A 9,198-nucleotide genomic window follows, 5' to 3' on the forward strand; every position below is an offset into this window, starting at 1 on the left:
AATCCATTAGTTACTCTTTACTTTTAATACTATTTTATCAGAGCATACATTTTATTTCAGTTTAAATACTAGAGATTTAAATTGTTTCACTCAAAACAAGTACAAAAACTTATTTATTAATTATTATGAATGAATATTTATTAATTAAATTTAATTTGTAATAATTGATGAAATATTGTTAATTTTTTAAAACATTGAACTATTTTCTTTTCTTTTTTTTTTTTAAATTCTGCTTTAATGGAGTGAATAGTTTAAAATAAGTTATTGACACTATAACATGTTTCTGTCATGATTAAATACTGTATTATTGTGGGCTGAGTTTTCCCGTCGAGACTAGGATTGAGTTTTTGGATAATTGTTGTTCCACTGTTTTTTCAAAATACTGGTTTGTGCAGTGCCTGTTATTGTCTGTACTAAAGTGTGAACTGTTTTTGTAAACATTTTAAAAGTTGTTTAGTAACACTCCAATATATTGGTTGTATTGTACAAAGCAGTTTTTCTACGTGAAATAGTCTGTGATTCATTTTTTTCTTTTTCTTTTGGTGGTGGCTTTTAAAAGAAATGCTTTTAGCAAAATAAAATTAAGATTATCTTAGATATGTCAGCAAAGTGTTTAAAAAAATTTCACACTTGAAACAATTCAAAAGTGTAGTTTGCAAAATCACTTCTGTCTAGTTATTTGTCTTTCTTTTCTCTAATTGGATGCTAATCGATTTGAAAGGTCAACAATATTAAATTCTGGAAGTAAAAAAAATCTATGCAAATATAATTTTGTTACTTATAATGGTCTAAGTGCCAAATGGCTAAGTTTCATAAAAAGATCTTAATAAAAACATATAATAGAATATTTTGACTCTTGGATTGCCATTTTTGATTGTTATAAGTAGTTTTCAACCTTTTTTTCTTTTTTATTGTTCATGTAGACATCTCATTTTGTTATAACTCTTACCGTGCTAGACATTACATATTGAATGCTAGACTTTTTAAAAATATTCGAAAAACATACGATCGTATCATTCACGATTTTTAAAATCTTATTTCTAAGCTTGTTAATATTTTTTAAATTTTAATGAACAAAAGCCTTTGTTAAGAAGAAATAATATGTTTTTTCTATCCTATTTGACTTTATCTATAATTATAAAACTTTCTTTTTACTATGCATTCATCAAAAACTTTACTTTATATTCTGTAAAAGTTAACTTTATATCTATGCCTGCTAATGTCATAATCTTTTCCAAAAACTTATTTAAATGTCTTCTATTTAATATAAGTTATTGTGTAGTAGTGGAAGGAAATTATATTCAAATATGTTTTCTATCTGCAGGCAATTTGTGTGTATATATATATATATATATATATATATATATATATATATATATATATATATATATATATATATATATATATATATATATATATTAGAGAAATATTAGATATGCTATACTAGTATAATTATTTGACAATATTGTTAGAATATAATATTTCATATATTGTTATTGGCCAAAATATAAGTAACAATTATTGTTTAAACAACATGAATTCAAACTAAGTCTACAAAAATGAATTGTGATTTATAAGGATTTTAATTGTGTGCATATTTATTGAATCTGAGACTTAAGTTTTATCAAGTAATTTTTATAAGTATATTTATTTAAAATCACTGAAATCAAATGATAAAAAAGAAGTCTTAATAAATGTAATTTACTGCTGCTATTTCCTTCTAAATGTCAATTTTTTCTTTACGCTTGCATTTTTATTATTGTCAAGCTTCCCTTATTGAAAAGCATGTGAATGTAACATTGATGAATTTACTTGAAAAGGCCATTTAATCCACCAGAACTTCCACTTTATGTGTGATCTATTCAGTAGTGGCACAACTTTTTTTAGTATGAATTTACATTTTAAGTAACTATTAAGCAAATATTTAGTCACCTAGTGCCTTTTAGGTGGTTAATTCAAGTGCATAATTAATTGAATCTCATTGCAGAGCTCATTTATCTCAGTAACTTTTCCTCTTTGTAGAACAAAAGAATAATAATGTATGATATTTTATAACATATTGAAAATCTATGTTTTTCGTATGTTTTAAACATGTTTGAAATTGAATGAACTAACGAGATATAAATGAAAAACATGTATTAATAAATTATAAAATAGACGCATTTAAAACAAATAAATAACGCAAAAAAAACAATGTTATATAATTAAAGAATATAACAAACAGATTTGAAACAATGAAGTAACATAGATAAAATTATTAAAAACAAAAATAATCGATTGTAAATAGAAGTGTAGAAGGAAAAATCTGTGGAACTACTGCTCAAAAGCTACACTGTGCTGTAGTAAAAGCCTGTATCTTATAACTCCTAAATTGACTTTTGTTTTCAATTCAGATTTTTTTCTTCTTTTAATATATTATGTTCTTTGAATTATCTGTTCTTTATGCGTTATACTAAATTATTTTTTTTTACCAAGGTGCATTCTTTCCTATATAGCTTTACCTTACGATAATTTCGATTTCTAATTTAATAATAAAGACGTATTCTTTTTTAAAAAAATTAATCGCCTTTTGATATGTTCCATTTTTTTTATTATTCAGAATTTATTTGGTTTTATCCCTTATGTGTACTCTAAAGGGTCATTCCAATATTGCGAAAGCATAATGTGAGGTTCGAAATTTTTAATTTTTAACAAAAGCAAAATTTTTCATTTGCTTTTCCTAAAAATTTTGAAAATAAAGGGACGTCGTGCATTGCTCCTCCCTTATCTTCTTCTTTTCTTTTAAGTACTTATGTGAAGTGCATGTATCTAATGATCATCATTTAAATTTTATTATGACCATTAGATATTAATTTTAGTTCTTATTTAAACATTAGAAATAATTCATGACAAACCACAAAATTTAACTTTAAAAAAAAAACATTTGACAAAACACTAAACAAAATTTAAACATGATGCCTGGTGGCTGAGTGGTAACGCTTTGCGCTCCCGTGCCACAGGTCCTGGGCTCAATCCTTGGGCCGGGGAAGATTGACTCAGCCTTTCATCCCTTCAGTGGGTCGATAAGTGAGTACCAAGCATGCTTGAGAACTAAACACTGGGGGTTCCGCTTTCGGTTGACCACCTAACCGGAACGCCTGCTCCTGCACCCCAGATCCCAAGATTAAGAAAACTGCGATGGGTGCAATAGGCCTTGGCCCTCTATGGGTTGTCGCGCCACTGAGTATAGTTTAGTTATTTAAACATAAGAAATAATTCATGACAAACCACTAAATTTCATGTGTCAATCATAATTTTCTTACATTTGTTGATCTACTTGCTGCAATTATTATTAGTATGTGCAGAAGAATATAGGGATTTGAATTTTTAACTTCTTCGCTGGGGCAGAAATTACTATCTGAGATGAGTATTTGTAAGGTCAATATTCACATTCAATTTAACCAGCTTCTCCACTTTTAATACAAAAAATATTGTTAAAGAGAATTAATTTGTGCCTACTAAAAATGCTCAGATTGCCTTCCTCTCATCTTAACAAATAGCTTTTATATTTTATTCAGGTTGATAAATAGGTTAGGATTGAAAATCCTAGAATTGTCAGGCAATTTGATTTTAAGGGAAAAAATCCGAGAATAATATAGTTTTAGGCCAAAACCTGAAAAATAAGTAATTTCTTAATTTCCAGTAACAATAAATAGCCAATGTAGCTTAAGATAAATAAGTTTAACATCTGTTTTTATTATTTCTCTTGAAACGTTGCAGCGTAGCTCAATTTCTTTTTGCATTAATTGACTAGATATTAACTGAAGGAAACTCATTTGTCCTAAAATCTGTTGTAAATTTCTTTCTAAATATGACATTTCCAGTTCAATAAAACTATGTTTTTTTAAGTTAAACTTTTTTATAAGTTAATTTTGGATCTTAATTGCTAGTAAGATCTATGATTAGTGTCTACTTTACTGATGCGAATTAGTTGTTAAACTATGTTACATTAAATTTCAGATTTTTGTGAAATTAAATATCTCTTCTAAACTCTACATGTTAAATAAATTATTTGCTGAAATAATTTTTTTTTCCTAAATGTAATATTTGACAAATTTTATATCACAAAGTAAATTTGATTGCTTATCGAATGAAAATAATTTCTGATGATTTATTGTGCTGTGTAGCGTAAAAATGTAATCTGGAATTTGGTGAAATCCAAGAATTTTATTTCCTAAATTTAGGAGAAACTCTGAACCTATTTCATTCCTATTATTTGTTAATTATGAGGTATACGAACTTTTACAGATCAAATTTTCTAAAGATACAAGTCCCGTGGCAGAATCACGACAACATTGTCACAGAACTTTGCAGAGTAATTGCAAGAAGATTTTTCTTTTGGAAAGAAAAAAATTCTGGTTTGCTTTTCTGTAGAAATTTACACGTAAAATTTTAATTTCTCATTTAAATAATCACTTTTTGAAGCCCTCAATTTATGCCGGTGTCGTAATTCAATTTTTAAAATATTCTTGGCAGTTATTGACATTGATTTTCACATGGCTTTTAGACATTCCGTGATGTGGAATTTACCTTTTAAGGCACTTTTTAACTCATTTACTTTTTAAGGCAATGATTCTATTGATTTTTTTTAGCAGTTATTGCTTTTGATTTCCACATAGTTTTAAAAACTCAATGTTTTTTATAAGATAGTATTTGTTACAACAATCAAATCTTGAGACGAAACATGCATTTGGTAACCCTTTTCTGAAGAGTCCAATTCGCGTGATTTCGTGGTCAATCTGTTTTTCGGTACTGTTTCAGATTTCATGATATATAATTATTTTTTAATGTGATGATCATTTGCAAAGTATGATAGAGAAAATAATTAATGTGTCCCCCCTCCAACAAAATGCAAGAATATCGCCCAAAAATATTGGAATCAAAAAAATATTACATCTTCAATCAAAAAAATTATATTTTTTTTTTTTTGCTTTTGTAAACTAAGCGTTTTTATTACCTTAAATTAGTAACATACATCTTTGTTATTATTGAAAGTATCTTGCAGAAAGATATTAGTGCTAGATGTAGTGTATCAACCACTACAAAAAAATAATTCCATAGTATATAAGAACTCGATTCTATGTTGGGGTACCTTTTCATAGACGAAGGTAGACATTCTTGATAACTCTCTCCACATTGGTGACCTCCGGACGTGATGCGAGCATGCCTACCTTGACAGAAATTCCCACTCCAATATGAGCATGCCTATCTTGACAGTAACGTAAACTTCGATCTGCACACGCCTGCTTCGATGTCTACTACTACTTCGTCCAGAATGAACAGTTGACTTGCAACATGTGACTGTGATATTGTTTTCCTCACGCTTTTTCTTCTCAGTCTCGATCACGCACGACGTAGCACTCAACTGCTAAGGGCAACACAGGAGCAACTACCACCGTGAACATAATACAACTCTCCCAGCTTCTCACGAAACAGCAATGAATCAACTATTGGTATCCCATTTATTGAATAAAATTCACAGGTAAAATTCTGATAGGGGAGTACTATAGTGTATCTACTACTAAAAAAATATAATTCCAATTCCATAGTATATAAGACATATTGACTCGATTCTATGTTGGGGTACTTTTTCATAGACGAAGGTTGACATTGTCGATAACTCTCTCCACACTAGATATTAGTTTTGTCGCAGAAAGCCAGAAAAAATTCTGCCACGGGGAATACAGGCTATTGTTTCTAAATCTAGAGTTGCGGAAAGCTTTTTAAAACTATAAAGAAATCCAATTTCCTATTTCTTTAATGGCCTTTCATTTTCTACTCCAAATTTTGCTTGATTTCTGCTGATTCTGATCAAGAAATCGTAAAAAAAATTTCAAATCTTCAGAGCTTCCTCATTTTTAAACGAATTGCCTATTTAGTTCGTTGGCAACCGTTGCCAAATTGGCATCCTTGTTTGCATTTGTCAGACATACTTCTCACTCAGCTATCCTTTTTAGAATGTTTCACATAAAAACACTGAAGAAAAAGATATTCAGTGGTGTTTAAAACGATGTTGTTATTGCTAATTATTTGTAGAATACACTTTTTCCTAAACTCCGAGTAAAATATTTTTTTAATGACACGATACATTGTTGCGGGAGAATCTTTTTTTGAATTGCGCGTAAAAAGTATTGATTTAGATAATCAAACCTCAATAATTTTGTTACAGTAATTGTTTGTTTAATTTTTGTAGTCATTAGATTATAGTTGTAATCATAAACATAGTGTCCTAAAATTTACCCACACTTTAATAATACTATGAAATTTATAATATATGTTGTCCAAAAATGATACAAAAACATCCGCTACATAGTTTCACAATTTACAAAAAAAAAACTTTCTTAGAAATTCCATCTGTTGTCGCTTCACTTATACATATTCAGATAGAATTATTTACTTTTTTTATTTATTTTTAAAGTCTTCCTAAGCAACTGTTATAGATTTTTAAAACCCTTGTTTATTTATGCGAACTTAATTGTGTATCAAAATGTAATTGGAACTGATATCTAAGTCATAAAAAAGTGTTTGTTTTGTGCAGTTCAGTATTTTTTGCACCATTTGTTTAACCTTAATTTTCATAGTGGCATGAAATTATTATTAACTAATCAAATCAACTAACTAAATTAAGTACCGGGGATCCTTAGACTTGTTGGAGCTAAGCTGTTCGACCTGCCTTATTTAATTGAGGTTTTCAATGTTTTATTGTGTACAGAATGCCATTTTTTAAAAGTAATAGTTGTACTACTTTTTTTATAAATTGTTTTATCCCAGAAAAGGTCAAACTAACCGGTTTTACCCACTTAGTGGGATATTACCCGGTACACATGCTATGGGAAAAACCAGAATTTCAGTGAAAAAGTAACAGACGTTTCTATTTTATATGACAATTTATGTGTGATGGTCTTACTTGAGGGGGAGGAAAAGTCCCAAAATAGAGGATCTGACCAAAATTCTTTACAAAAAGTTTATGTATTGATGTTTTTCAAAAGAATATGGGTTTTTTTTTATATCTTAATAAGAACTACAATTTTATATATTGAGGGTTTTCAAAACTCTATAAAATAGAAAATTTTTTTGCTTTGAAAATAGTGCCCGCAGTAAATTTTGTCCTGTAAGATCTTTGTTCAGCCTTAGATATTTTCTTCCTCCTCTGCAACACATATTTCATGGCACACATCGAGGGACAGTAGCCGGTTTTACCCTGCGAGTTATAAATAAAATAACCTTAGGGAATCGGCATAGGCAGTTATTTTTTTAGTTCAACATGAAATTTATTTGTATTTTATAATTTACAAAAACTGCACTTTCAACATTTAAGTTAAATTGCTAGAACTTGATGCTCGACAGGTCCTCGTCACTTAAAAAAAGTAAAGACAAATGAATGGGTGATAATTCAAGTCTAGAGGATAATTTTCTTTTTCTTAAGAATTTTTCACTGCATCTATTAAAGAGATAAATTTATTCACTTTTTTTTCTTATTTTGTTATTGCACTTATCGTGCATTTTATCCCTGTGTTTATCTACAGTTGAACCCAGTATATAAATTCACTATTATTGGTGGTTCATTACATCAGGTCAATGAAAAAATATTTTTTAGCATAATTCATGTTGTATTGTTGGAAGTAATTATTGCAATAATAAGTACATTATTTGCTTTATAAATTATTAACTAATATGTTGAATCTTTCAACAATATAGTTTCCTTACAGTGAATTCCTTCCTATAACGAAATTTTAAATGCAAAATAATAATCAAAATATTCTCCATGTACCGAAATGACGTTGAATTTTTTTTTAGCAAGAAGTTAATCTTTTTTTTTTTTTCGTATTTCAGTCATTTCTGAAAAAAGATGTCTGAAGAACAGATTCGTTCTCCCAAATGCGTTCCCCTCTTGCATTATTCATCTGAATGAAATTACTCCTTTATAATGTAGATTATTTCATTTTTTATTATAAAAGTCATAATTTTATGCTTTTTGACCTATCATATTGACTAAACATTTTGTCGCATTTATTTAAATGCCTAATCACTTCCAATTTCATAGCTATTCACTAAAAGTGAATAAAATAGGATGGGACCACTTTATTCCGATTCATTATTAATCTGAAATTTACTGTCAAAAGCTTCAGCTTGAGTGAGAAAAACTAATTTTAAATTCATTCAATCTTGGTTAATGAAAACACTCTTATGTCAGAATAGAAGGTATGAGTATTATTTCAGGACACTTTGGAATAAATGTAACCCTATTTGTATTTTCTCTTTCAAAATGCTTTCTGATTCAACCACTGTTGATCTTGTTTGCCAAGATGAACAGTTTCTTGCATTTACATAGACATTTGTGAATAGGTGATGTCAACGGTATATACTGTAAATAAATATAATCTTGTATAGCTGCTACTGCACCTGCAGTTTACTTCTGTACTTTTTTAAAATGTGTGCCTTTTTCCATTACAACAAACTACTAGTTAATAATAAAAATGGAAATTCTTCTTCTATGTTATTGCTCCTTTTAGTGCCAGGAATGAAATGTTTTTTTTTTTTTTTTTTTTTTTTTAGTGAATTTTTAAGCAAGTACTGTTCTGTTGTCATGGGAACTCTTCTAGACTTTGTTGCTATGGATACAAGAGTAAAACCATTTCTGATAGGGGAGTGTTGAAGAAATGATAAAAATATTTTCCTGTTGTTACCTATATGCACAAACTAGAGACATTATTTGTTTTCTTGTGGTTTGAAGATTCATTATGAAAAATTTTAAGTGTTAATTTTCTTTTTATTGGTAATGCATATTCGTGTTAATGCACAATGGCTAACCCTACACTTCTATTCAAAGTGACTTATCTGACGATTAATTATAAAAACTGCACACAAGTCCAGAGAAATTCTCCTGGTAACAAGACAGTACATTACTTGTGTGTAATCAACGCTTTTTTTATATTTATTTTACCTCACTTAGAGTTTTTGTTGATGTTATTGTGTTATCCACTTCATTATTATTATATTTTTCAAAAATAATTTATGCAATTTTATTCGCCCCAAATTTATTGTTTTCTAACAAAATTTTAAATCTTTTTTTTTTTTTTTTTTTTTTGGTATTAATTTGCTGATATTAATTTAATAAGAAAATGTTTTTATTCCTTATTCTTGAGACCCCGTAAATTC

This window comes from Parasteatoda tepidariorum, chromosome 2, assembly GCF_982258835.1.
Source record: "Parasteatoda tepidariorum strain Cologne lab strain chromosome 2, Ptep-v5.0, whole genome shotgun sequence".
Classification (NCBI taxonomy): domain Eukaryota; kingdom Metazoa; phylum Arthropoda; class Arachnida; order Araneae; family Theridiidae; genus Parasteatoda; species Parasteatoda tepidariorum.